Source organism: Lepidochelys kempii, chromosome 1, assembly GCF_965140265.1.
Source record: "Lepidochelys kempii isolate rLepKem1 chromosome 1, rLepKem1.hap2, whole genome shotgun sequence".
NCBI lineage: Eukaryota > Metazoa > Chordata > Testudines > Cheloniidae > Lepidochelys > Lepidochelys kempii.
Window position 1 is genome coordinate 60,276,183 of NC_133256.1, and position 27,532 is coordinate 60,303,714.

The following is a 27,532-nucleotide window of genomic DNA, read 5'->3' on the forward strand; positions in this document are numbered from 1 at the left end:
TGCAACACAAATACTTTTGTCAATATATAGCCAGTGGTGAGCTGGAGCCGGTTCGCACGAACCGATTGTTAAATTTTGACCCAGTTTTACAACCGGTTGTTAAAAGTTGTTACGGCTCCCTGAGCTCCCGGCCGGCCCCTCCCCTGCCTCCCCCCCTCTCGCAGAGCCTCAGCGCGCCGTGCTGCTGGCACCAGCGTTCTGGACCGCTCCTGGGCAGCTCTGCAGCGCCTGCCGCTTTGAGCGGCATGGTCAGGGGGTGGGGCTGCGAGCTCCAGCGGGCCGCGCGGCATCCATACATGCTGCCCTGAGCGGCATGGTAAGGGGGCCGGGCCGGCGCTGGGAGGAGGGGTTGGATAAGGGGCAGAGAGCGGTTGGAGGGGGCGGAGGTTCTGGGGGGCGGTCACGGGACAGGGAACGGGGGGGAGAGGTTGGGTAGGCGTGGGAGTTCCGGGGGGCGGGGGGTCTGTCGGGCAGGGCCGGTGCAACAACTAGGCGGACTAGGTGGCCACCTAGGGCACCAAGTGCTTGGAGGTGCCAAAAAGCGGTGCCCCCCCCCCATTTTTTTTAAACAGCGGAGCACAAGGCTGCTGCTGCTCCCAGCCTCCCGGCTCCAGAGGGGCCGCCTGCGGCGTGGCCAGTCCCTCCCCCCAAGGGAGCAGCCGGTGGTGGAGTGGGGAAGGGGAGGGTCAGGTAATGGCAGCTGTGCCTTCTTCCCCGCACCTTGGGCCGAGTCGAGCTCCCCGCTGCCCCTGGGGCTCTCAGCAGCGGCTGCCGCCACCGCCACTGAGAGCCCCCGGGGCGGTGGGGAGCTCGTTTCGGGCACAGTGGGGCTGGATGGCTGCACGGCCGTTGAGAGCCCCGGGGGCAGCAGGGAGCCCAGTTCGGGCGCAGTGGGGCTGGCTGCCTGCACCACCGCGGGGAGCCCGGCTCGCCCTGTGGCGCGGGGAAGACGGCGCAGCTGCGCTCTGCTCTTCGTGCGGAGAAGCTGGGTGTCTACTCCGCCTGCAAGGAACCTAGCCAGGCTGCGGGGAGCCGCAGGGGCCCGCGGAGCGCCAGAGGATGGGCAGGTCCAGTCCCTGGCCTGGGAAATGGTATATGTGGGAGCAACCCGGGCACCCCGCCCCCAGCCAGTGCCACCCCCTCCAACACCCACCAACCAGCTACCTTCTCCCCTGTGCACCCCCTGCCCCAACAACCCACCCTGTCCTGCCACTGTTGCCTCTTGGCAACCTCCACCCAGCAACCCCCTCCCCCGCCCACCCCCCGCCAGCCAGGGTCACCTTCACCCCTGCACCAACCTCGGGATCCCCATCCTGCCTGCCGTCTCCCTCCTGCCCACTCCTCCCTTGTGCAAACCCCTCCCTGCCACCTTCACCCCCCTGCAACAACCCTGGGCACATACACCCCTCTGCCTGCCAGCCCCTTGCAACAATCCCCTCCTGCCCACTTCTCCCTTGTGCCACTCCCTCCCTGCCACTGCACCTCCTGCAACGTGCCCCTTTGGCCTCTGTGCAATCTCTTCCCTGCCACTACACCCCCACCCCCTCCACCTCTTGGCACATCCCTTAAATCAGAACTTTTTATAGGGAATCGGTTGTTAAGATTTTGGCAGCTCATTACTGTATATAGCCGCAAAAATATCAGTGCTGGCAGCGTGCACACCTCCTTGAAAGCTCTCTGGTGGCTTGCGGGTCTCTCAGTCAGGGAGTGAAAACAACACCATGTGATTTAAGAGGCCAATAACATGGCATGAATAGCAAATTACAAACAATGAGTACGCAAAGCAATAATCATAGCAAATAACTGGCAAGAAATCCACACGATAAAACATGTTTGCACAAACCACTTGGCAAATAATAGAGAAAAATGCAAAAAGGACAGGCTAAATTCCTCAGCAAAACTGTACCCTGTATATAGCTCTCATCAACCTCTAGTCGTAAACAACATTGCAGCCTGGTTCTGGTCTCTCTCTCTCTCTCTCTCTCTCTCTCTCTCTCACTCACACACACACACACACACACACACACACACACACACACACACACACACACACACACACACGTGTTCCAGATAAACATCATATTCATAGTGAATATTGCAATTTCTGTTGACAATTCATGTCTGCTTTGATTGCCATTCTACTCACCTTCCAGAGTCTGGTGTGTTTATTAGAAAATACCACAGCTACTCTTTGAAGGGCCACATGATGTTTCTAGACAAGTGCTTTTTTTGTTAAAACATATAAATAAACATATACTTCTAAAGTATATATCTATATTATAGTAGGCACTTGAGGTTTATTTTCCCAAGACTGATCGTGTGCCCAAATAAAGTCTACCCCAGTAACTGCCAGCTGTTTATTTATTTTTTTAAATAAATGCTGTTCCCTTGCTGGAAACCCAGGAGGAATATTACACTCTGAGGCATGTTCTCTTGTGTAGGAAGGGGTCCATGTTTGCTCAACTGTGGCAAGAAAAAATCCAACTGTAAAAAATTTTCTGCGATGGCCAAAGAAAATTATTTAACAAATATAATGGACCACATTCATCACTCCTGTAACACCACTGAAGCTAATGCAGTTCCACCTTCTTGTACCGAGGGTGAACTTTTCCCTGTACATTAATATAAATAAATAGAGCATACACAGTTAGTCTAGATAGGCTGAAATTACAAAAGCTATCAATCCTCATGCTTCAGGGCATAATCTGATTACCAGATGAGGTCAACTAGAAATTTCCCCTACTGGTATAATATTGCATAATTAGATTCATTATGGGTATTTTATGCCTTTCTCCAAAGCATCCTGCATTAGCCACTAGATGGACCATTGCTCTGTTCAGCTATGGCAATTCCTATGTTTCTAATCCACAAAGCAGTTGGCAGTGGACAGCATAGTTCCTGTTTTATGCATCACTCAGGCAGCCATGAACCAGATGGAAATGGGCCTGTAGCCCAGCTCTTTCACAAATGGCTGCTGCTACCTGCGAGTGATGCTTCAGCCAGAGCACAGGGAAGGAGCAGAGGAGGAGGAGGAGGTTTACTGCCAAAATGAGAGAGTCTTTGGAATCATTTTCTTTATAGTGGCATAAATGGAAAGACACATCATTTAACCTGTAACTCAAGTGACAGCAATACATAGAGGCTTTAAAGCATGAAACTGAAGTCTATAGACAAGAGTAGATATTCCCTAACTGGTCTGGGGACTATTGATGGGTGGAAGGGAGCTGGACAGGCATATGGTATGGTCTCTTCTTTTTTCCCAGATGGGGGAAGGGGAAATGAAATGAAGAGTGAAAGTAGATTGTGTGATCAACTGTATTCAATGCACTAAAGACAGCAAAATGACATAACTATTTCCCTAATATCACTTTTCCATGTAAACAAATGTTGCATTTGCTCAGGGATATTTATGTGATCACCAATGGGAGTGAAGAGGGGTAGCGGGATGCCAGACAATTGTGAACTTGGGGGGGGGGGGGGAGGGGATGACTGTGCACAAGATAATCTCACCATTAAGAGGTGGGCTGGAAAAATGAGACACTTATCCCCTAACTTGTTGAGTCACAGTTCTAGGTTTATGGCCTATTCTGCACCCATTGCCCTCCCATTGGGAAGATCTCCCAGTTCAACAACACACAGACCTGACATGGCACAATGCTGTTCTTTTGGCTGCTTGACTGGAAAGCGGGAAACTTTGGGACTGTGTGCCTCCCAGGGAGCTGGCCCATTGAACTGAGCTGTATTTTCACTCTGTCTGAAGCAGGGATGGCTGCCAAGTAGTATCCTGCCACCTCTTTATATGGAAAATACTAGGGCGAGGTCAGAGATAAAAATAGTCACCGGGGTTCACCTTTACATGAAGACCCCCTTTATACCAGGCTGGTGGAGTAGGGGCTGTGAAGGGTCCTTAGCATACATGAGAATCACCCCCCCCAGGGAGCTTAGCAAGTGGAATGTGGGCGTTACTCATTAAAAAGAAGTTCTTGGTAGATAAACATATTGGTCATGAGTCATTTTTACAGGCTACCTCAACTAACATTGAAATAAATATTTGTTTGGATTCCATCTGTTGCTTCTGTTTATCAGTGCAGAGGAACTCAGCTCCCAGTAGTTCTTCTGTCACCTTATGTCAATTGCCACCTACGGAAGTTAGAACCATGCTGCTGGAGTACCTCTGATTTCCCTCAGATATAAAGCTGGTATCTCTGTCAATGTTTCTGGGTGGTTTTGTGGCATTACCTTTAAGGGCCTGATTCTCATTTACACTAACTCCACTTTCCGACATGCTGGCAGTTGAAAGGGGCCTTCGATTGGACATAACTGTAATTCACCTCCGCTATAAGAGCAGTATAACGTGGCCCCCGTGTAAATGAGAATCAGACCTAAGACTTTAGTGTCAGTTTTACTAGCATACCCTATACGTCGCAGATGAAAATGAGAGAGAAAGGCATTAGCTTTAACACAAGATACTCATTTTGAAATTGTTTCTTAGGGTACCAATTTCCTCTCGTGGAGCATAAGGACATTCAGGAAGCTCCTGCCAGCATAACTAGAATGCTTTGGATGGAAGGAGAAGCAAAACGTGTTCATCATGGGGCAATTTCTGCCTTCGCCTCTTCATGTGCACGGGACCGAACATGCAGCTAGCCCAGTGTCGTTTCCCCGAATGGGGTGACGAGGAGTTAGGAGTTCACTGAATACACACCTTCTGTAAAGCCCAGAGCTCAAACCCAGAGAAGGTCTCTGCTTGCTGTCATGTAAGTGGATTTCAGGATGGAGGTCTAAAAATCTGCCACTATGCACAACCCCCATAGGGAAGAAGAGCCAGAGGGAGATGGTGAAAGGGCTGCATCGCCATGGGGCTGGATTTGTAGCTACAAAGCTATTCTGTGGCCTGGGGGAAGATTCCACAGCTCCATGCGTTTGTGAAGATCTCCAGCCCTGGCAAGAGGGTAGGGGTTTGTGAGCACAAGTTATGCTGCCACCACACTCTTCCTGTAACAAATCTTAACCAGGAGCAATAAGAAGTGACTCACAGGATTTCATTGTATTGTTTGTAGTGAATCTAGTTCCCATGGAAGATGCCAGATCCACAGCTCTGGAGACTCAAAGCTTGTATTTCTCCACAGGAAAAGTACAGCGGGGTGTTGGAAGTGCTGGCTTCCCCCATACTGTCCTCGCAGCGGGCCTCCATCTGAACGGAAAGGGGACCACCTATAAGGAGGCAGAAGTCTCCGTTTCCATGAGCTCACAGCAGAGAGTATAGCACTTCATCCAATTTCTGATTTAAAGCGTGAGCCATTTTCCAAACGCTCTCTTGCCAGGTATATAAAAATAAAAAGAATTTAAATGTGATTTAAAAAAAAATGTAGTTTAAAAAATGATTCTGGAACCATCCAACTTTAGATGTGGTTTAAAAAAACAATACATTTATAACCCTGCTCCTGGTGAGGTGTAAATTTCCCACCCATAATCCACATCACAGACAGGATGCCAGCTGGTTGAAAGGGTTGTGTATTTATTGTCACCATTGCACAATTATCATGGTAGTTTAGTTTTTTCCACAGAGCTAACTCTGATTGGTATAATTTTTAATTCTGCCTTTGCCTTTTTATGTTTCAGATCAACTGTGCATTTCATCAGCCTCTTGCCCACCAGCAATCATGAAATATGAGACATTGTGGGAAAGCAAAGTCGTAGAAAGTGTGTCTTGCTCCAGACTCCCCAGCCCAGCTGCTCTCCAGGCAGCTTTTGTGATGCTAGGGACAGTAAACATCAGTCTGAAAAAATCAGAGAGTTTGGGCATTTTGGCTTCCAGCCATTGGATAACTTCTTATTTTTACTGATGCATGGCTATGAAAATTAAAGGGCCCTTTAATGTTAATATCTTTGGAAGCTGCTATGTGATATATCTGGAATCAGTCCACGATGTTCCTACCTGCTCTGCATCCTATGCTATAAGCAATCAAAGCAGTTCTCTTCTTCCTCTATGCCTCAATCTACACCAATTTTAATCAATTTTAATTTCTCCTTCCATTAAATTGGCCTGTCCAACCAGACTCACAAATAACGCAACAACGTTGAGTTTTGGGAGCCCTGTGTTGACTGGAGTAACTAGATATATCTCTTCACAGCTAGAGTGGTGGATATGGCACAAGTATTTGTTCTTAACTGCACTGCAGGGAATTAATTTATTTATGTATATTCCATTTACAGGCATGCCACACATCAGGCTTTCACTCTGTCAGTTTGTATAACAGGATCAGAAGTGGCAGAGAGAAGGCAACACTCATTTCTGAGCATTTTTCGTTTGTTTATTTCTCCAGTAACTTAGTTAAAGACATAGCAGACTTTAACTGTCAATGAGCCAAACTCATCCCTGGAGTAACTATTGACTTCAGGGGGCTTATAGCAAAAATGAATTTCTTACCTACCTGACAACTCCTGCTCTGTTTCCACTTCTACAGTCTATCCTTAGCCTCCACATTCTTAGTTCTTCTCTGAGGTCTTATGTTAATTCTCTCCGTTGTGCTCAGGGCTACACTTAAGGAATCCAAAGACTGGCAGAAAAATGCAACCTTGGCATCACTGGCAGATTGCCACACCAATTAATATCACTCTAGGAGTTCAGATACCATGGTGATGGGTGTGGTATAAGAACCTGAACAGAATACCATGAATTGACTGTACTACAGATATGCTGTGGATAGCAGGTATATTTCTAAGTGAGTGTTCTGAGTGGACAGACACGCAGTATTCTGAACATATTTTTAATTATAAAGGATTAAATTCGCCCCATGTGCATAGGTCCAGTGAAAGTTAAGTAGGATTTCAGTGGTGCTGAAGCTGTCAACATATGGAGGTTTAGATTTGATTCCTGACCCTGCTTCAGACTTCCTGTGGGGCCTTGGGCAAGTCACTTAATCTCTCTGTGCCTTTGTTCCCCAACTGGAGGATAATACGACTTTGTTTCACCCACCCTTTGACTGAAATTCATATTGTAAGTTCTCCAGGGCAGAAGCTGTCTCCTACTGTTGCAGTTACTGTGCCTTGTACAAGGGGCTCTGATGTCATTTGGGCCTCTATGTGCTACTGTAACACAAATAATAATTAATAAGAACCACCTGACTAGTTCAAAACATCAAGTCTGACTTCATCTGCTATTATAATGATGAAAGATATTATCAGACTCCATAAGCACACCAAATAGCTTTCTGGCTCTGGTGCACAGTAGAGGTAAAACATACTGACTGAAGTGCTCCAGTCATTTCTGTGTGAGCAAAATGAAGCATCCACTCTCTGACTTACATCAACAAGAATCGTTCATGTATGTATGGAAGCCTTCTGTATGTACAGTAGCAAATGGAATAGACCAGTTTGCTGTGATCAGGATTTCGCTGCCAAAACAGTTATTCTTGTGTCTTTCCACACCTTAGGAACACATATATGAGAGCAATACAGTGAGTCTACCCATGGAATAATCATCTGTTGGCGTGAAAGGCCTATCAAGACTAATGGAAGCCATACACAGAATGTTAAGTAGAGTTCGGTACAATTTATCAAGGGCTATCTGACCTGTCCGGTCCTCCATCTGTTTCTCAAAAATGGCCTGGACAGTCCTTCCTCTCTGCCACTGTCCTGTTCTACAATATTAGTGTTACACATGTCAAAAGTCTACGTGCAAAGTTGGAACAACAATTAAGCAATCCCTCAGCTGAGCTCGTCTTGAGTTGTTCTTTCATAGGGATCCTTTCTTATTCCATTTGCTATTGCCCAGTTTTTAAAAAATGGCTTTGGAGGGAGTGGGGTTATTCAGCCTGTAGTCAGGAAAGAGCTGGCTCAAGCTACCCTAGAGCTTCCCTTTCCATTTCCCCAAATACAAGGTCATCAAGAAGGCAAAGAAGATTCATGGAATGTTATGCACTGAAAATGAAGTTATTAGCATACAGTGATGTGTTCAGTATTCCTTAGAAAGCTGTTGTATAGCCATTCCTTTGTGTATTCTTGTCTTCCTTGGAAACTTGGACTTTGTAAAACCCAGATACTACTTAAATATATCTCACATTATGTTTCTCTGACTAAAGTACATTGAACTAAATGAAATTCAGTTTAAATTAGAAAGCCCTGTTGTGAAGTTCAGATCTCGGTCCAAATCTGAACTGCCCTGGGACTGTCCAGCTCTAGTTAGCTATTTAGCCCAATGTATTTTATACCACCTTTAATGATGGTTGATCTGAGTTTGGGTTCTGGCCCATAGCTACTTATAATAGACCTGATCCAAAGTTCATTAAAAATCAATGAAAGTCTTTCCATTGGCATCAGTGGTCTTTGGATTAGGTCCCATCTATCCTATACAGAATGTCCATAATTAAGATTTTAAAAAATATCTCACCAACTGCTGAAGTTTCAGATCCACCACTAATCCTTCTTGTCTTCCAAGACTTGCTTTGATTTATGTTAAGGTGTTTGATAAACTCATCTGACTGGCTTCCTTTCCTTTGCCTATATTTTATAAATATACCCTTTAGTTTACCCCACAGTGTAGTTTTTTGCAGGAGTAATCTGCTTGTCCTGAATTATTAAATCAGCCAGATTCTGTTTCCAATATTCTAATACTTGTCCAGAATCTAAATGGAGCTTAGCCAAATCTAATGCTTTTAGTACTGAGTTAGCACCCCAACCCTTTTTTTTTTTTTTTTGGCAACATGGAGCCAAAAGATTAAGTACTGGTTGGGCAATTAAAACTGGAAGATTAACAGCACAGCTTTAAAATGTGTGTCCCTTCCCTGAACATCACATCCTAGTTCCTCATGGTCGGGAAAGAAATCGTATGACTCACCAGCAGCATCTCTAAGTTAGAATTTCTTTCATGCCATCAACCCCATTTTAAAAATGAAGACTATAGTTGATCTTGTCTCCTGCAGCCAGGATTTTAATTCTGTAAAGGGGGTCTGAAGTAATGTATAAACTATTGCTATTCACAGAATCATAGGACTGGAAGAGACCTTGAGAGGTCATCTAGTCCAGTCCCCTGCACTTATGGCAGGACTAAGTATTACCTAGACCATCCCTGACAGGTGTTTGTCTAACCTGCTCTTAAAAATCTCCAATTATGGAGATTTCACAACCTCCCTAGGCAATTTATTCCAGTGCTTAACCACCCTGACAGGAAGATTTTTCTGATGTCGAACCTAAACCTCCCTTGCTGCAATTTAAGCCCATTGCTTCTTGTCCTACGGTCAGAGGTTAAGAAAATTTTTTTTTCTCCCTTCTCCTTGTAACAACCTTTTATGTACTTGAAAATTGTTATCATGTCTCCTCTCAGTCTTCTCTTCTCCAGACTAATCAAACCCCATTTTTTCAATCTTCCCTCATAGGTCATGTTTTCTAGACCTTTAATCATTTTTGTTGCTCTTCTCTGGACTCTCCAGGTTGTCTACATCCTTCCTGAAATGTGGCGCCCAGAACAGGACACAATACACCAGTTGAGGCCTAATCAGTGTGGAGTAGAGCGGAAGAATTACTTCTCAGGTCTTGTTTATAACACTCCTGCTAATACACCCCAGAATGATGTTCACTTTTTTTGCAACAGCGTTACACTGTTGACTCATATTTAGCTTGTGGTCCACTATGACCCCCAGATCTCTTTCTGCAGTACTCCTTCCTAGGCAGTCATTTCCCATTTTGTATGTGTGTAACTGATCGTTCCTTTCTAAGTGGAGTACTTTGAAATTCAATATGGACAAATGCTTTCTATTTACTTCAGACCATTTCTCCAGTTTGTCCAGATCATTTTGAATTGTAATCCTATCCTCCAAAGCACTTGCAACCCCTCCTAGCTTGGTATCATCTGCAAACTTTATAAGTGTACTCTCTATGCCATTATCGAAATAATTGATGAAGATATTGAACAGAACCGGACTCAGACCTGATCCCTGTGGGACCCGACTCATTATGCCCTTACAGCATGACTGTGAATCTGGACCTTTAAGCCCAATTCTCAATTTAAGCATAGTCACAACTCTTACTGACTTCAGGGGGAGCTGCACCTCATGTCTACGGGCTACACTGGGCCCACACTAACTGAAAAGATATAGTCCTTGACCCAAGGAGCTTACAGTCTAAGGATCAGATCCTTCTTGCCTGACTCACCGTAGGATCAACTGACATCATTGAGAGTAATCATCTGTGAAAGCCGATCAGGGTTAACAAAACAAATAACAAAAGAGTCGGCCGAGCTGGGGGAAAAGAAGGCGGTAAAAGACAAACATTAAACGATCTAAGGGAATAGATCAGTAAGGCGCACATTATTTTACACTTAGCTCATATAAGCTATTGTGCCTTTTTGGTCGGGAACCTCCAAACCCTCTCTCGCTTGAGCTGTGGTTACTCACATAAGTAGCTCCGCTGAAGTGAAGGGCTCTAGCCAAGGGCTAGATCATCCATTTGAATTCTAGTCCATAGCAAGGGGCAGCGTACTGCTGCGCCACTCCTAAAGCATCTTGGGAACCACCACCATCTCCTTCCACAGAGTATGCCCCCTAAGACACACTGGTGTAACTACACTGCCAGACTCATGGCGGGTGGACAGCTTAGCGTCCATCCTGCCAGGCTCCTGGGGGATGCACAGCCTAGGGCCTGTCCTCTCCCACTTCTTCCCACCCACCTGTGTGAGGTAGAGGTTTTGCTTTCCTTTGCAAGCTGGAAGTGGTGGTGTAGAGCTCCGGGGTAAGGGGTTGTGTTATATGTCCTCCACCCCACTATGCCAGTGTGCAGGGTGGGCCCTAACCTGACCCCAAATAAGGAAGAGTTTGCAGGATACTTGGTTTGCTAAGATATTGTTTTGTTTTCTTTAATAATTTCTGCGTGAAAAAATGTGTGTTTTGCCCATTTACTACTAAATGACTGGATTTTTTTTTAATTCCACCCCTTTCTTGTCCCAGTTTTACAGCCATTACCTAAGTAATGTAATCCTGCTACACACACCGCACAACCACTCAGGAGAGAGGATCTGTAAATGCAAAAAGCCCAGGAGAAATAGGATTTGAAGAAAACCATTTACTCATGACATATGTGGTAGTACCCTGGCAGGATGAGATCACATACTGGAAAACAAATAAATATAGACCTGCCCATTTGAAACAAATATATTATACACACATAGTTTCAGATGGGTATAAATATGACATGGTTTATGTGCTATGGGACGTATGTCTATAGGGCGGATATGATCTCATATATTGACTCATGCAGTATATGAACTAGTTTGGAAATGGCTCCTTCCATTCAGTACTGTCCACACACATATGTGCCAGATGAAAATAAATGACATTATCTACGCACATGAAATACACGTGGATTTCCACATGAGTCGGCTCAAACCAGAACCTTGATCTGACACCCCTTGCACTTTAGGAACATTCCCCAACATTTCATGGGCTGACCCATCTCTGTTATAAAGCACAGGCAGGCAGCTAGTCAGGCTGCGGAACATTTCTAACCTTATACATGTGCACACACAGGGTGCCTCATGCTGTGGAACTAATTGCTCTTAGACTGTTCCATTTTAAGATAACACCAAAGGAAATGCAACATTCTTCCTTGATTCTTAAAAATATCTGATTTCGAGCATTATGTTTATTTTTTCAGAGCGTTAGAATACATTCATGTTTTTCCTGAGGAGTGTCACCTCCACAGTTTGTTCAGGATAAAAACGGTTTTGGTTTGCACTCTTGTAGCCTGAACCAGCACAGCTAATGAGAAATTCTAATGAATAAAATGAAAGTAACCCTCCAGGCACCTTTATAGCAAACACTGCCAGTACCATCTAGAAAACGGTGCTCAATGAGAGGGATCAAATAGCGGCGCACACACTATATAGCAACGCAGATGTTCTATGGGAGCTGACTTTGCCATAAAAGCCACACAAGCCTTTTTTTAGATCAATTATATTTCAAGTTGATATTTCAGAGTAACAGCCCTGTTAGTCTGTCTTTGCAAAAAGAAAAGGAGGACTTGTGGCACCTTAGAGACTAACCAATTTATTTGAGCATGAGCTTTCGTGAGCTACAGCTCACTTCATCAGATGATGAAGTGCATCGGTGCATCCGATGAAGTGAGCTGTAGCTCACAAAAGCTCATGCTCAAATAAATTGGTTAGTCTCTAAGGTGCCACAAGTCCTCCTTTTCTTTTTGCAAGTTGATATTGTAGTTTACAATGAAAGGAATTCAATATATTGTCATGCCTCAATGCAGGGAGAAACACAACAGAGTCTGGATTCAATCAAGAATTGTGGCAGCATATTCACAGTGTACTGGATCTGTCTTTCCCCTTTTTTTAATACTGTCACAAGTCTGTCCTGGTTATGCACTTGTATAAGGTTAGAAATATTTTGCAGTCTGACTTGCTGCCTGTAAGTGCTATATGACAGAGATGGGTCAGACCCTGAAATCTTTAGGGCGGGGGATCGTTTCAAAAGTGCAACGGGCTTTGGATCAGGGTTCTGTTTGGAACTGACTCCTGGAAATTCAGCTTTAATGTTAATTTACAGCACTAACATTCAAGTCCATGTGTGACAGTCTCTCTTCAGTGCCTTTTCCTTGCAAAGCATGCAAGATAGGAGGGTACAGTGCTCACCTTGAAATCTTCCCTGTTTTGAGATTGCTAGCAGCAGATGTGGTGTTGGAGGGAAGACAGTAACTACTATGGCAATTTTCAGAGTAGCAGCCGTGTTAGTCTGTATTCGCAAAAAGAAAAGGAGGACTCGTGGCACCTTAGAGACTAACCAGTTTATTTGAGCATAAGCTTTCGTGAGCTACAGCTCACTTCATCGGATGCATTCAGTGGGAAAAAAAAGCTCACTTCATCGGATGCATTCAGTGGAAAAAAAAAAAAAAGCGCTTTTTTTTTCCCCACTGAATGCATCCGATGAAGTGAGCTGTAGCTCACGAAAGCTTATGCTCAAATAAACTGGTTAGTCTCTAAGGTGCCACAAGTACTCCTTTTCTTTTTACTATGGCAATGTTAATTTTGTAAAGATGTCAATTTTAGGTTCTATTATTTAGGGCTTTGGAAGATCATAAACAAGCCATCTAATTAATAATAATCTAATGGCAAACACTGCACAAGTTTTTTAATGCACTGTCTTGAATAGGGATCTCTCCACACTGCTCTCAGTTCAGCACAGTGTTTGAGAGCCATGCCAAAACAGTGGCCACCATTAAATGTTTAAAAGCACCTCATGCACCTTGCCTCCTGGAGTTCCCTGATGCACAGGAAGAGTATGGCTGCTGTTACACTCCGTTAGGTGAATGACTGGCAGTCACAATATGGGACTATGGTCTCACCACTCGTCCCTCCTCACTCCTGTTAAGGTAGCTGTTGCTGCTTGTAGTCATAGCCACACCGAGTCCTTGCAGTGACTAGTGATAACATCTCTAAACAGCAATAACTCTATACCTTTTCTTAGCATGCATTTTTGGAAAGGTTTCCAGACCCACCGCTGTGATATTCTGCAGATTAGGCCCCATTATTGGATTGCACACCCTGCCTTTTGTTGTACCCCCTGGACGTCCGAGGAGTTGGCCTTAAGGCAGAGGTCCCCAAACTGTGGGGCGAGAAACGTTCGGGGGGGTGCGGGGGGGGGGGTGGAGCGCAGCTGGGGTGCAGGCCTACCCCCTCGGAGGGTGGCGAGGGAGAACCACCCAGTTCTGCTCCTGGCCCCGGCCCCGTGCCATGGGTTCCGCTACCAACCCTGCACCCAGGACCCCAGCTGCTGGTGTCAGCCCTCGGCCTCGGCTCTACTCCCACTCCTGCCCCCGCCCCCAGCTGTGGTTCCGGACTCAGCCCCTTTACCCATGTCCGCATCCCTTCCTCCTGGAGCCACAGCCCCACTCCTAGCCCCAGCTGGGGGGCGGGGGGGGCAGATAGGGGTAGGAGGGGCACAAGGTATAAAGTTTGGAGACCACTGCCTTACGGTTTTGGAAGTCCCTCCTAACCTTTCCAAGCCCCCTATGTATCATTTTGGGGCTCATGTATTTTTGGCATCATCGGCCATCTTGGAAAAAAATGTTTTCATTTTTATTTAATTTATCCATCCTGGAAGCATGACAAATAAATGAATAAATAGAGCTTTTATACCTTTTCCCCATTTTGAGAGGGAAATTTTTTTTGTATAATTAGTATGATTCTAAATAAAGTTGATTAAATAATTGCAAAAAGGCACAAAGTATTAGTGACAGAGAGAGAAGACACAATAGTTCCATGTGTGCAGGGCACAATTTCAGACACCTTTCACAGTGGTCAAAAAAAGTTTTAAAGAAGCATAGAAAGGAAAGTTAGAGAGAGGAGCAAAGCAGGTCACCCCACAAAGTGACCTCAGCCAAATGTCAAAATCCCCTGTTCAGGAAGTTGATGACAAACCATGCCTGACAAGCCAAGCCAATTAGAAGGTATTCTTTAATCCTGCAACCTTTTGCAAATTCAGACATCATAGATTATTAAATTGCATCAGATTTTTCCTGAGCCAGTCTGAAGGCTAGTCGAACCTCATGGCCTTTTATGGAATTATTCACCGTAACATATTAAAATGTAAATCAAACCTAAAATGCCATTCAAAAGGAGCATGCATGTAGATTTCTTCAAACTTTTTACAAAATCTATGTGAATTTAACAATTAACCTTATTTGTTTTTTGGTTCTGGACCATGAATAAAATGTCCTCTTCCTCCACAGTAACTTCAGCATTTGTCTTTAAAAGCGGGTCAAGAAACCCTAATTGAATCATACCTAAACTTTGTTCCAATTTTCCTTATTTCATTTCCTCTTTTATTTCTTTATAGTTTTTTTAGTCATTAGAAATTAAAACTTACTGGCTTAAACTATATTAGAGGTCTCTTGATTTTAGTTAAGTTTTTGAGAGACAGATAAATTAAAACAATATTTTAGCAAACATACCACACACACAGCACCAAGCCACTCACTCCTCCTTCCCCAAACAATTAAATATACGTTCAAGCTAACTTGTATACTATTTTATAGATAAACCGCCTCAGGCACACATTTAAATTGGTTTAATATCATTTTATAGAGAAGTCCCTTCCCACCAACCCCCCACACATACAAAAGGCACTCAGTTGTGGCCACTCGCTGACAAATTAACACAGAATTGCAGAGATCCCTTGTTTAAATTGTCCCATATTCATAAGAAAAGTTTCAGGAGGAAAAAATGCGGGGGGGGGAGTTTTGAACTTTTCATCAACTGTAGCGCCCTGTAACACAGATATCTAATTTGTATGCAATACAGAGAAAAAGTTTAATTACTTTCCAACATATGAATAGCAAACTTCCCCCATTCCCCCCCACACACACAGCATCAACCTCTATGCCTCCCTCTGCCTTCCCAAAACAATTAACATTCAAACCTAATTGGCTCCTGTTTTATAGGCATACTACCATAAGTGTAGATTCAAATTAGTTTTATTCTATTTTATAGATGTCACCCCCACACATATTCATACTTGTTTTTCAGCATTATTTTATACAAAACACACACACAGCCAAATTTAAAGGAAGTCTAACTGTTAATTGGTTAGTACACCAATGAAACAAAATGTATGCCTACTTACAATTTTTCTAAGTAAAATAATAACACTTTGCACTTCTTTTTCCACAAACTATGCTTTTTTATTGTTGTTAAGGTAAACCTGGAACTTTTTCAGAATTTATGAGACCCATATGGAACATAGATTTAATAAATAAAATAAAAAGAGCAGTGGAGTATTAGGAAAACCTATATTTCAGTATTTGGGAGGTAGTCTATACAAACAAAATAGTCTCCTTAAGATTCAGTATATCTTAGTTGCTTTAGCAGTAAATATTTTGCATTAACAACTTATTTGCCATATTTAGCACAATATAAAAAGATATTGAAAATCATGAAACCATTAGAGAGAGCAAGAGAAACCCAGTCTTTTAAAGATAACATGGAAAAGTCGGGCAAGGAGATGATGTAGAAATCCTGGATTTGGGGGGAAACTTTAAGTATCTGTAATCTCTCTCTTTCAGTTTTTTTTAAGTGAACCAATTTTATATTCATTCTTTGGTCGTTGACATGCTTTAGCCTAGGTAAATGTGTGTCATACAGAAACGCTCTCCAAAGTCAGGAGGCATTAAATTCCTCCCTCTGGTTTTCCAAGTTTTCTAATCACTTTTTAACAAAGGACCAGAAATAGTAAATAAATAAAACTTACAATGGAGCCCGAAAGATGGGGTATACATACTGGGGCAAGACTGGTCATTTCTGGCTGGGATGAAAACCACTGTAACGTAACAGAACTTTTGTCTTTACCTGTTTAATGACATTTTATAGAAGTACTTCCAAAGCAACACCTTTCTTTTTTTTTCTTTAATACCCAGTGACATATAGTAGACTCTAAAAAGAATGAGAGAAGGGGGCAAAACCATTGGCAGCACAGGGCAGCCACACTGGTGCAAAACTCCAAGCCCAGACATTTTGTGACTGATAAAATCCCTGTGATATAATCAGGATGCATCAATATCTTTACATTTGGATTGATGTTGTATAGACTTAGCTGCTAAACATTTCCTCCCCCCCCCCCATTTTATTTTCCATCACATTGAAGTGGCCCCAAAGAATTAAATTTCCCTACACTCATGTAAAACTTTACATTTTATAATGTCTTTTTACACATACTGTAACCTCGAGCACGCTCACCCTTCATTTCACCCCTCAACCAGTTTGACTTAGTCTTAAGCAAAGAAGAAGAGATCAAGTGAAATAAAACTGACAATATACTGTTGGAAAGAGAGATTATCCCAGCCTTTTAAAAATATCCCAGCTGTTTATTTTTAAAGTTTGACCTAAATAAATTGCATAGCATAGCATGCAAAAATCCCCATTCAAACAAAACTCCAAATGCCGTTTATCCATTGTGATAAACTCAGGACAGATGGCTGCAAGGGCTGGCTTGGGGGGAGGGTGGGGAGAGAGATAGAAAACAGTCCCAGAAGGTTAAAAGGCCCTCCTCCCTATCAACTGAGGAGGGGGGGATTACAGGTCAATCAGGTTCAGCTGAGAAGGGGTTACCCAAGATCAGTTAGGATCAGTTGAGAGGGAGTTACCTGAGGTCAATTAGCATCAGCTGATTCCAACTAAGGGCTGCCTGAGACCTTTTTAAACCCTTCCCGGTTGGGAGAAGGGGAGGGGAAGGAGAGAAAGAAAGAAAGAAAGAAAGAAAAGAAAAAAAAAAAAGCGAGCTAAGTGACCAATAGGCGAGTAGCAGCAAGGGAGCAAGCCTCTCCAGGAGGGGAGGCTGCATTCCCTCCTATAAGGGAGAAAAACAAGCCCAAAACACTGGCTGAGAGAAGGACAGACTGCCCCTGTGCAGCCAAGAGGGACTGTTTTACCCCAAGCCCATCTCACTGAGGCAAAAAAACAGCTGAGACTGGTGAGACCGAGAAGGTGCCTGGCCACACCATATAGCAGGCTCATCATTTGTAAATTGTGAAGGACGTTTCAGATTCCAGAGTACAATATAACTCCCCGCATTTGACATTAAAAATAAAGTTTGAAAACTCATAGCTTTCTTACTGCTTGAGGAACAGAGATAGAGACAGCATCTGATATCTCCACCCATCCCTCCTCTTTTCCTAAGTTTTTTGCTCTTATCTTATAAAACCATATGCCCCAACCCCCATCTCCTCTCTTTTCCTGACTCTTTTAGCTGGTATCTAAAACTGCCCTCTTCTCTAGCTCCTTTTGCTAAATGTACTCTTTTTAATCAAAGGTCTGAAGAAATGAAAAAATGGCATCAATTAAAGTTTTAAAAAATAAACTATCCTAAACTTTTACAAGTATAACATGAAAAAACAGGACATGGGGATATTTTTCCTCTCTTTCTCTAATACTTTGCCACCTTTGTGCAATTGTTTAATCAATTTTATTTAGAATTCTACTAGGTCAATCAAATATTTTTTCTAAAAAGGAGGAAAAGGCATGATTATATATCTGTGTAGTAACACGCTTTTTCTCTGACATTAAGACTTTATATAATTGAAGAGACTTTATTTATAATTATACTAACTACATAAAAGGCATATTTCCATCTTAAAATGAGGAAAAGGCATGAAATCCTTTATTTGTTTATTTTTAAATGCTTCCAGTAAGGATAAATTGATTAAAATAAAAAACAAACATACATTTGTTTTTCAAAATAGCCATGTCCAAAAACAATACCTAAGGGTCCTGGAGAGGGCAGAAAGGGTAGGAAGGACTTACAAAACCTTAAGACCAACTCATTGGTCAAAAATGGGATGAGACAGAAGGCCGGGCATGCAATCTAAATTGGCACAGTATCGCCATGGGAGGGCATGGAAACCTGGCAAAAAACTTATGCCGAGGTATGATATGGAGATAGTTCTACTTCTCTAGAAACCCAGTGGTCCTAATTCATCTGTCAGTCAGAGTGGTGTCAATTAAAGTAACTTCAGAGATTTCAGGTCATTGATTTATACTAACGGAAGGCCTGTTCTACACACACATTTTGTACTGGTATAACTATGTTAGTTAGGGGTGTGACTTTTTATGGCAAGAGTTGTGCATGTGCCACCCCTATTATGGATACAGTTGTATTGGCATAATGGTGCCTTATACTGGTATAGCTTAGTCCCCTTCCCATATAGGAATAGCTATACTGGTATAAAGCATCTTTGTATTAATATAACTATGTCCATGCTCTGGGGTTGTAACACTATAACTATACTATTATAGTTTAAGCAGAACAATTTTTGAGTGCAGATAAGCCCTAAAAGAGCAGAATTTAGTCACAGGTTTGAATCCTGATTGAGGTCCCAGTTACCCTAAGTATGAAGCACATATCATTGAACTACTCACACACTTAAAAGTTACACAAATGCTTCAGTACTTTTGTTCAACTGGGGCTGTTGTTGGTGTCAAGGTTCCTTCCCCATTCTGAACTCTAGGGTACAGATGTGGGGATCTGCATGAAAAAAACCCCTAAGCTTATTTTTACCAGCTTAGGTTAAAACTTCCCCAAGGTACAAACTATTTTACCTTTTGTCCCTGGACTTTATTGCTGCCACCACCAAGCATCTAACAAATATAACCAGGAAAGAGCCTACTTGGAAACGTCTTTCCCTCCAAAATCCCCCCAAGCTCTGCACCCCCTTTCCTGGGGAAGGCTTGATAAAAATCCTCACCAATTTGCATAGGTGAACACAGACCCAAACCCTTGGATCTTAAGAACGAGGAAAAAGCAATCAGGTTCTTAAAAGAAGAATTTTAATTGAAGTAAAAGAATCACCTCTGTAAAATCAGGATGGTAAATACCTTACAGGGTAATCGGATTGAAAACATAGAGAATCCCTCTAGGCAAAACCTTAAGTTACAAAAAGACACAAAAACAGGAATATACATTCCATTCAGCACAACTTATTTTATCAGCCATTTAAACAAAACAGAATCTAACGCATATCTAACTAGATTGCTTATTAACTCTTTACAGGAGTTCTGACCTGCATTCCTGCTCTGGTCCCAGCAAAAAACAACACAGACCGAGAGAACCCTTTGTTTCCCCCCACTCCAGCTTTGAAAGTATCTTGTCTCCTCATTGGTCATTTTGGTCAGGTGCCAGCAAGGTTGTCTTAGCTTCTTAACCCTTTACAGGTGAAAGGGTTTTTCCTCTGGCCAGGAGGGATTTAAAGGTGTTTACCCTTCCCTTTATTTTCATGACAGTTGGCTTTGGAGATCTGAAACCCTTCTGGAAACTGATCAGCCGCACTAAACCACTTCACAATTTGAAATTCTTTGCATTTTCTGCTCAGGAGAGGCTGTGACCAGAATGGCAGGAATTCTGCAAATCCAAAAGAAGGAAAATTGACAGAGAGAACTTGGAAGAAGCTTGGTCAGTGCATTGCTTAAGCCATTGTTGTTCACCCCTAATTTTATGAACACAAAATAGATACAAAACGTGAAAGTAAAATAATGATACATTTGACAGGAAACATTGAAAAAAATCTCATTTTAAACTGGTGAATTGTTGCACTCATGATGTATACATTTCTATGACCCTGTGCAGTAGATTTATGACTTTATAAACAGCTTAAAACAATCCAGCAGTGCTACTATCCTGTAAGGACCTAACAGGGTCCAAGCCTCATCAGAACAAAATGACAATGTATGCATTTCACAAGGCCCCTTCTATATATTAAAAAGTTGTTTTCATTGCCCTGAACCTGCTGTTGAACTTTATTAAACTTATCATATTTTAGTAGGTGGGGACCTGGTCCTGCTCCCATTAAAGTCCAAGGGAGTTTGGGAATTAATTACAATGAGAACAGGACTGGTGTTCCTAACGTGTTTACAATTCTTTGCTGCTACAACTAGAGCAATGGTTCTCAACCGGAGGCCCACGGTTTGCTTGCCACCCAATCAGCACACCACTGCGGCCCATGTGACACCCTGTTAAAAAAAATTTAAAGAGTGCTGCGCGGTTTGTTGAGTGATGCATTTGAGCAGTCGAGCATAGCTGAGTGTCGCGTCTGTGTTGTGTCAGCAGCTGAGGAGGGCACACAAGAGAAAATGGATCGGTTTGTTATTCGCAGAAAGAAAAAAACACTGGTAGCTTCAGAAACCGATGAAAAAAAAAAAGGAACATGAACAAAAGAAGCATTGCAGTATGGCAGCAGGAGGCAGAAAGGTACAAGATGACTGGACAGAAATGTTTGCAGTTATAGAAAGAGATGGGAAGCCATTTTATTTGTACAGCCCTCACTGTGTGCAAAACGTACAATGTAAAAAGACACTCTGAGACAAAACATCAAGACTTTCAAACTAAATAGCCAGAAAAATCTGAAGATAGAGAGCTGAAAATTAGTCATCTTGAGAAATCGCTAAAACAATGAGCAGAAAGTGTTGCATGCCATGTTTACAGGAGCTGACGCTGTGACACTTGCATTTTACAAAATTTCTTGGATGCGTGCCAAACATAGAAAGCCATTTAGTGATGGGGAGCTATTAAAATAATGGGGTTTTTTTTTTTTAGAATCTGCGGACTCGCTCTTTAATGTTTTGGTTTCTTATATCAAAATCATAAGAAGGATAAAAAAATCTGCACTCGAGCAATGACGTAATGTGTTGGCTTTGAACAAAGGAAGTTGCCAGATCCGCCCAATGTAAGTGTTAGTCCAAATTAATTTTAACAGTTAATGTTTTGACTTATTTTGATAAATTAAAATTCTCTTGGTAGACATTTTCCCCTGTTGATATGAAAGGTACAATATCGATTTGAATCACATTGCTGTCAGATAACAAATGCTAAACCTTATTTTTTGTAGATTGTACAGGTAGTATCTATATATTGTGTGGATGCGGCCCACATAACACATATGTTAACACATGTGAGAGCTGCATATGTGGCCCACACTGGTAAATAGGTTGAGAACCACTGAATAGAGCCTCAAATCAGCCATGTACTTGAGCAGATGCTTCCCTTCTTTAAGCATGTGTTTAAGCCCCATTGACTTCACTTGCACATAAGCGTAACCCTTCTGCCAGCAGCAACCCGGGCTGGGTTCAATATCTAGAGGTTCCTTTTCAGTAATACGACACAGAGCCAGCTCGAGCCCAGTAACAAGGGGAAATTACACACAACCCCTGGGCGCACATGTACTTAAAATTAAGCGTGGGCTTAAGTGCTTTCCTGAATCAAGTTCTACAGCAATGACAGACAACTGGAACCTTCAGAATATGTGCACTATTCTGTGCATTAGCACAATACTAAGCAATATGCTTAACTCCAATTTACATTATATGTAATGAAATAGGAGGATTAATCGACTCATAGATTGCAGGGCCAGAAGGAACCACTGTGATCATCCAGTCTGACCTCCTGTATAACAAAGACTATAGAACTTTCCCAAGGTAATTCCTTTTAGAAGAACATCCCCTCCTGATTTAAAAAATAAGGAGGTGGAAAGTAAATCTTTGGCAAAGGAGCTAGCTTAAGATGGCCAGTTAAAAAGAAAACAAAAATCACTTTAGAACCACTGAATTACACCAGGCAAAATAAATTGAAGCTGTCACTGTAACAAAATAGCCAAGAACTCTACACAGGAAAAAACAAAACAAAGCTGTTTTATATCAATAGCCAACATCAGAAAACAAAGCATATAGGAAAAGAGAGTGTAAAACCATTTTAACGGGCCCTCACTACATCAGACTATGAAAAAAGTGCAGTTTAAATCAACTATATTGAAAGAGATTTTATCAGGTGCATTAATAGGAAAGCAAGACACAAAGGAATTCAACCTCTCATCGATGTTACTGCATAGAAACTGACAGCCTCTTTTAAAAGAGAGGCACTTGATTCCCTAGTGATCTGTGTGCCAGTTACATGAGTTTTCTGTAAGATTTGATTTAAAAGGGGGGAAAAACACACCACAGACCACAGGAATGAATAAGGAAATCGTAATTTAATTTTAACAAGCTACCAGTCCCAGGGCAGCAGATGCTGTAGATGGAAGAGTTGCATGAAAAGGTCTTAAGTGTAAAGCAAAACTGGGAAATGTCTTTTCAACAATTTCATACACATAATATAGTATTTCTGATCCTCCCTTCCTTATGGACATCGAACTCCCATTGATTTTAAGGGGAGTTTTGCATACACAAAGAATACAGGATCAAGCTTTAGAAGGAATGCGACAAAATTAAGAGAAGGGGGGAAAGCTCTACAGGTCTTAACAATGGCGTTATCTCCTAATAACTCATTTTGGCAGTAAAAGTCTCCCAAAGAAATATTGGGCATTATATTGCTTGAAATATTTACAAGCCTGGACAAACCACAGAAACATATACCATAGTGCACAAGCCTGCAGTGGCAAGGGAATGAACTAGGTAAACTAATGTGTCTTTTTAACCTCTAAACTTCCATGATTCATTTTTTGAAAAAGTGGCTTTGCTTATAAATAAAATGCAGTTTTACCAGTAAAGCCAGCTGGCCTTTTAACAAAATCAAGCTAAAGGTGCACTTCATAACAAAGAGAAGAGCTGAAAATCAAACAGAAAATCCCTCTTGCTGTGTGGTGTTTCCCTGAGTTTCGTTTGAGACTTAGGATCTGTAGCACTTGCAGCAGGAGAATGTAGTGACTCATGTGGGCATGTCAGGAACTGGGAAGAGAAGAGCATTGTAAAGTTCTCATAACATAAATTGCTTCTTGTCCTGCCCTTTGTTCTTTAAACAGATGCTCTTGGCACTGGTTCCTATTCCAAGGAAGAAGGAATGTCAGCAGCAGGCTGAACTGAAAGCCAGTTCCACCGGCACTGCAGCCATATTGAGAGGCAGAACAATTGTTCTGAATGGACATGTTTGCAAAGTGGGCGAGACAAATCATACAAATAAAAACTAACAGCCCCAATTCATTGTTATGTTCTTTCCCAAATCATTTATGCCCATGCAAAGTAGATGTAAACCACTATCATTCTGATTAGATAGCATTTTCCACTCACTTTGCATTGCTGTAAATGACAAGGTGCTGGGAAAACAGAGAATCAAGCCTGATGGCAGCAGTTGAAATTACCAAACATTTCCTTCCTCCCTATCTCCCAGTGTGCGTGACCTCGTTATCAGTTATGTCAGTGCCTGTTCCAATGATAGAATAACAGTAGTCACGAGAGACAGAAGGGTTTTGGCTGGATCCAAGACTTCATTTGGTCTATACATGATTCCATGTCTCAGAATCTTTCAGCCCTGAACCCCTGCTCTAGGGTTGGGAACTGAATGACCTTGAGAGATGGAGTCATGTTCTTGAGTGGGAAAGGTCTTATTTTCTGAGATACTGCTGTGGAGACAAAGCCTAACAACCGTTCCCTCTGCCAGTGCACCACTGTTGGCTGGTTGAAATGGTCTCCTCAGGCAATGGTAGAACAGTCGGAGATACAGGATGGAGGCAGATGTCAAACTCCACAGGGACCAATTAAGGCTGATCATATCAAGTTTTCAGTAGTCCCTGAAGAATGTAGATTTCTTCTTATTATTCTCCATTCTGCTTGTCTGTTATAGGAACATCAGAAAGAAAACATACACACAGAAATCTGTTAATATGATCTCAGGGGTCTGGGTTTTATAAAAGAACAGAACCAGAGACCTTTATTTTCCTCTTACTTATAGGAAGTGTCCGTGAAGGGGAACTCCAAGGAGTCAATGAAATTTCTTATACTGCAGAAATACTAGTGCAAGGCTGCAGTGCCACACAGCCCTGCCCCCAGGCTGTACAGACGGAGGAGATCCTGCATGGAAGGGCTGGGGGCGGTACAGCTGCGCAGGAGGAGCTGCTGGCGTGGGGCCACCAAGTGGCCCCACGTTCTACTCCTCCTGTGTCTTTCTTGTACACCGTACCAGCTATAAATATCTTGCTGGTACAGCGTACCAGACCGTACCGCCCTACTTGCACTGCTACTTACTCCCCTTTCCGTACAGTATACGCTATCTGAGTATAAGCACCCTTTTACTGATATAATTGCATCCACCTTGGGAGTTGTATTGCCTTCGTTATTTCAGTATAGTTAAGTGACACAATTTCTGAGCGTAGACAGTCCCTTAGAGGAGAACTAGGCCCAGGAATTCTAAATTGGAGGTAGCCTTGGCTTTGAGTTCCCTGGCTTTTGCATTAACAGTGCTAGCTGAGTGATGTTTGATACAAGCAGACATAATAAAGTCTTTGCTTTTTATTACTGTAGTCCTGCTTGCTCGGAAGAAACATCCCCCCACATCTTTGCTATATTAAGCCCAAACGGTTTTCATCTTCAACAGAGATGCTTCATCATAATTAGGAGTGGCACATCAGTCAGTTTATATACTCCCAGTTATCCGAATAGCATGGGGGATATGGATTTTATATGGCTAATTGGGAGTTTGATTATCAAGAGGGAAGGAGCAGCAACACAAGGGCGCTCTGCAGCTCCACCGTCATGCCTGCCCCCCCCACTGCCCCCCCCCCCCCGTGGCAGCTGGACTGCAGCTCCCTGAGCTGCCGCAGAAGCCATTCAGCAGCAGTGCGCCCGCCCCCATGACCAGGGGTCTCTGCTCTGGTATCCAAACCTCCGCAGTACCAAATCCCTTCATGTTCAGGTAATAGGGTGTTGGATCATCAGGAGTACACCATAGTCAGTCACTTTGTGTAGGCTCTTTGGCTGAGATAAATAAACAGTCAGTAGAATTAAACTGGATTTTTTTTATTCAAGCAAATTAAAGAAAAACAACAACCCTCCACAACAGGGTCTTTCTCTCTACTGACCAGCCTCTTGTCCAGTCATTTATATTGGCACACAGTGAGTATAAAATGCCACCACTCTCATTCACTAACCTTTTACACCCAGCTAGCACTGGGAAATCAAGCCCTATGGTTCCCACCATCTTAGGTAACGTTTACAATATGCACGTATTTAAACAAACGCTGTCCCAGACCTCAAATGCACAAGCACATGGCATTCCTGTCCTGAGACAATGCCACATCATCATTCTTCATTGTGAGTCACTTTGAAGGAGATGTTATTGACCTATTTTTACAATGATACATTGCCACCTAGAGCTAGGTAGGGGTAGCTTAGTGGAATCGACACCCCCCCTTTTGTTTATCCACAGGAGGCCCCTGAGGAAATGAGCAAAACAGGAGTCCCTACGCCAGCTTGCTTGTGGCTGAATGAGTCATCAGGGTGGGGAAACATGTTCTACAGCCTTCAGTGGCTGCTGTTTGCATGTAGAGGTCTGAAGGGAGCCAGCCCTGGGTTCTTGACATACTTGCAAGGAAAATTTAAAGTGAGAATTTGAAGATGGAGGGAATGAATCTCTCACTCAGGCAGAATTCTAAGTGTGTTTGTGGGGGGGAGGGGGAATCCATTAGTGAGCACAATACTTGTAACAGTTCAGTGTAAAATTAATGAGAGAAGAGTCATGTTAGACCCTCATTTTCAACCAACCTCCAAATAACACGAATACTCAGGCTGTTGCACAACATTAGGCATTGTATGAGTGCACGTCCCTCTGATGGGCTTCAGAAGTCTCCGTTATTAACAAAAAATATCTAAGGGCCTCATTTCAAACCCCACATTAACTTGTTTGATTATATCTCTCATCTGTGATGGGAAAATGCTTCAGCTTAGGTAGAGAGAGACCCAAGGTGCACAGGTATCTCATTACCTCTGACAGCAGTGGCAGATGCAGGAACGTCTGCCCCGGTTTGGGTTTGATCACTGTAAAATTCATGCTTTAGTCACTGCGATTTTAGCAACCGTTTTGTAAGCCTCTGAAGGTAAAACACCAATTAGTCACCCGTAAGAGGGAACCTTCTGTATTAAGAAGCTACCAAGGGAGAAGTATAACTCTGTTCTGTCTTTATTAGAAAGCTCTTTTCATAAGCTATCACCTTTTGTTGATCCCTGGAAGTAGATCCACCTGAACCAAACGTTAGCACTAGAGGGGCTATCCTGGTGGCCTGATGAAAGCACAATGTTTTTGCAAAGGACATCCAAATGTAGATCTCATATGCAGCCCCTTGCTCCCATGTCAATAGGTGGGAGTACTGCAGAGATTGCATGCTCGGCTCTAGAAGGCAGAGGGATTGGCCCAATGACTAACAAGCTACCATCCCAGCCTACCCACAAGTACAGCTGATGGCTTCAGGGAGAAGCTGTGTTCCATCTGTCTCAGCTGGTATGACAGGTTGCCCCTGTGTTTGGTCCTTAAAGGAGGAGGAAATAAAGGAGAAAGACGGGGAGTCCCAAACGGGGAAGAGAAGCGCAGAGACATCCAGGCAAACACACCCAAGTAATAGACACAGCAAGGAGTGGTCTGTTTTGAAACTACGTGAAGCACACAAACAACTGCACAACTGGGAGTGATGAACTTGCAGCATTTCCTTCATGGCCGTGCAGCTTCCGTCGAGGCAGAGAGAGAAGAAATGTCCACTCAATTTTCAGCGACCATGGAAACAGCAGGCTGCAGACATCTCTACGTAGCAATCGACGTTACGCAACACCTAACCGAGCCTGTTACACTACATCCCTCACCTCTGCTGCACTGCAGCCAGTGATGGCTACACATTTTCTTTTCAGTCTACGGCAACATCTGTGTGATCAGTGAATAATAAATCAATTAACTGATTGTGTGTTGTTCAGGATGGATGAGCAGGTGGTACTAGTGAAAACTAAGGGTTGGTCTTACACAGAAAAAAACCACACAACTGCTTATTTTATAGACACAGATCAGTTGTCCCCGAACCTGGGTAGAACACCAATTGGTCTTGTAGTGTAAATGGGCCCCCAGCCATGTAATCAGGTTCCTTAAGTGGTTATTTTGCAATGTGCATGGGCCCTATAGCAGGGTGGCCAAATTTACTGACCCTCTGAGCTGCATATGATAATCTTCCGAAGTTCAAGAGCCATAAGACGTGCACAACCTGCCATGTGGGGTGGTGCGCCGGGCAGAAGCCCTTAGCC

The 27,532-nt window shown here is 43.1% G+C and overlaps 1 protein-coding gene and 2 long non-coding RNA genes across 8 annotated transcripts in view; 1 reads left to right on the forward strand and 2 right to left on the reverse strand.

The window, feature by feature from the left end:
- The first annotated feature begins 212 nt into the window (after window positions 1–212).
- On the forward strand, window positions 213–27,467 carry LOC140911685 (uncharacterized). Of its 6 annotated transcripts, none has more exons than XR_012159092.1 (9): window positions 213–316; window positions 4,493–5,324; window positions 5,623–6,725; window positions 7,437–9,531; window positions 19,864–19,943; window positions 20,598–20,738; window positions 21,084–21,213; window positions 25,280–25,366; window positions 26,608–27,467. It is a non-coding gene; the product is annotated as an uncharacterized lncRNA (long non-coding RNA). The 6 variants fall into 6 exon arrangements; XR_012159093.1 differs by having other exon boundaries at window positions 5,623–6,713; XR_012159090.1 differs by having other exon boundaries at window positions 4,493–4,757; window positions 5,130–5,324; window positions 5,623–9,531.
- Window positions 14,745–17,430, reverse strand: LOC140911650 (uncharacterized). The gene is made up of 2 exons (XR_012159073.1): window positions 17,143–17,430; window positions 14,745–16,319 (listed from the first exon to the last, which is right to left on the reverse strand). It is a non-coding gene; the product is annotated as an uncharacterized lncRNA (long non-coding RNA).
- Window positions 19,398–27,532, reverse strand: part of LACC1 (laccase domain containing 1) — a 55,110-nt gene continuing 46,975 nt past the window's right edge. The window contains exon 7 of the mRNA XM_073345191.1: window positions 19,398–19,892. The gene's annotated coding sequence lies outside the window, so the exon portion shown is untranslated. The remainder of the gene's footprint in view (window positions 19,893–27,532) is intronic.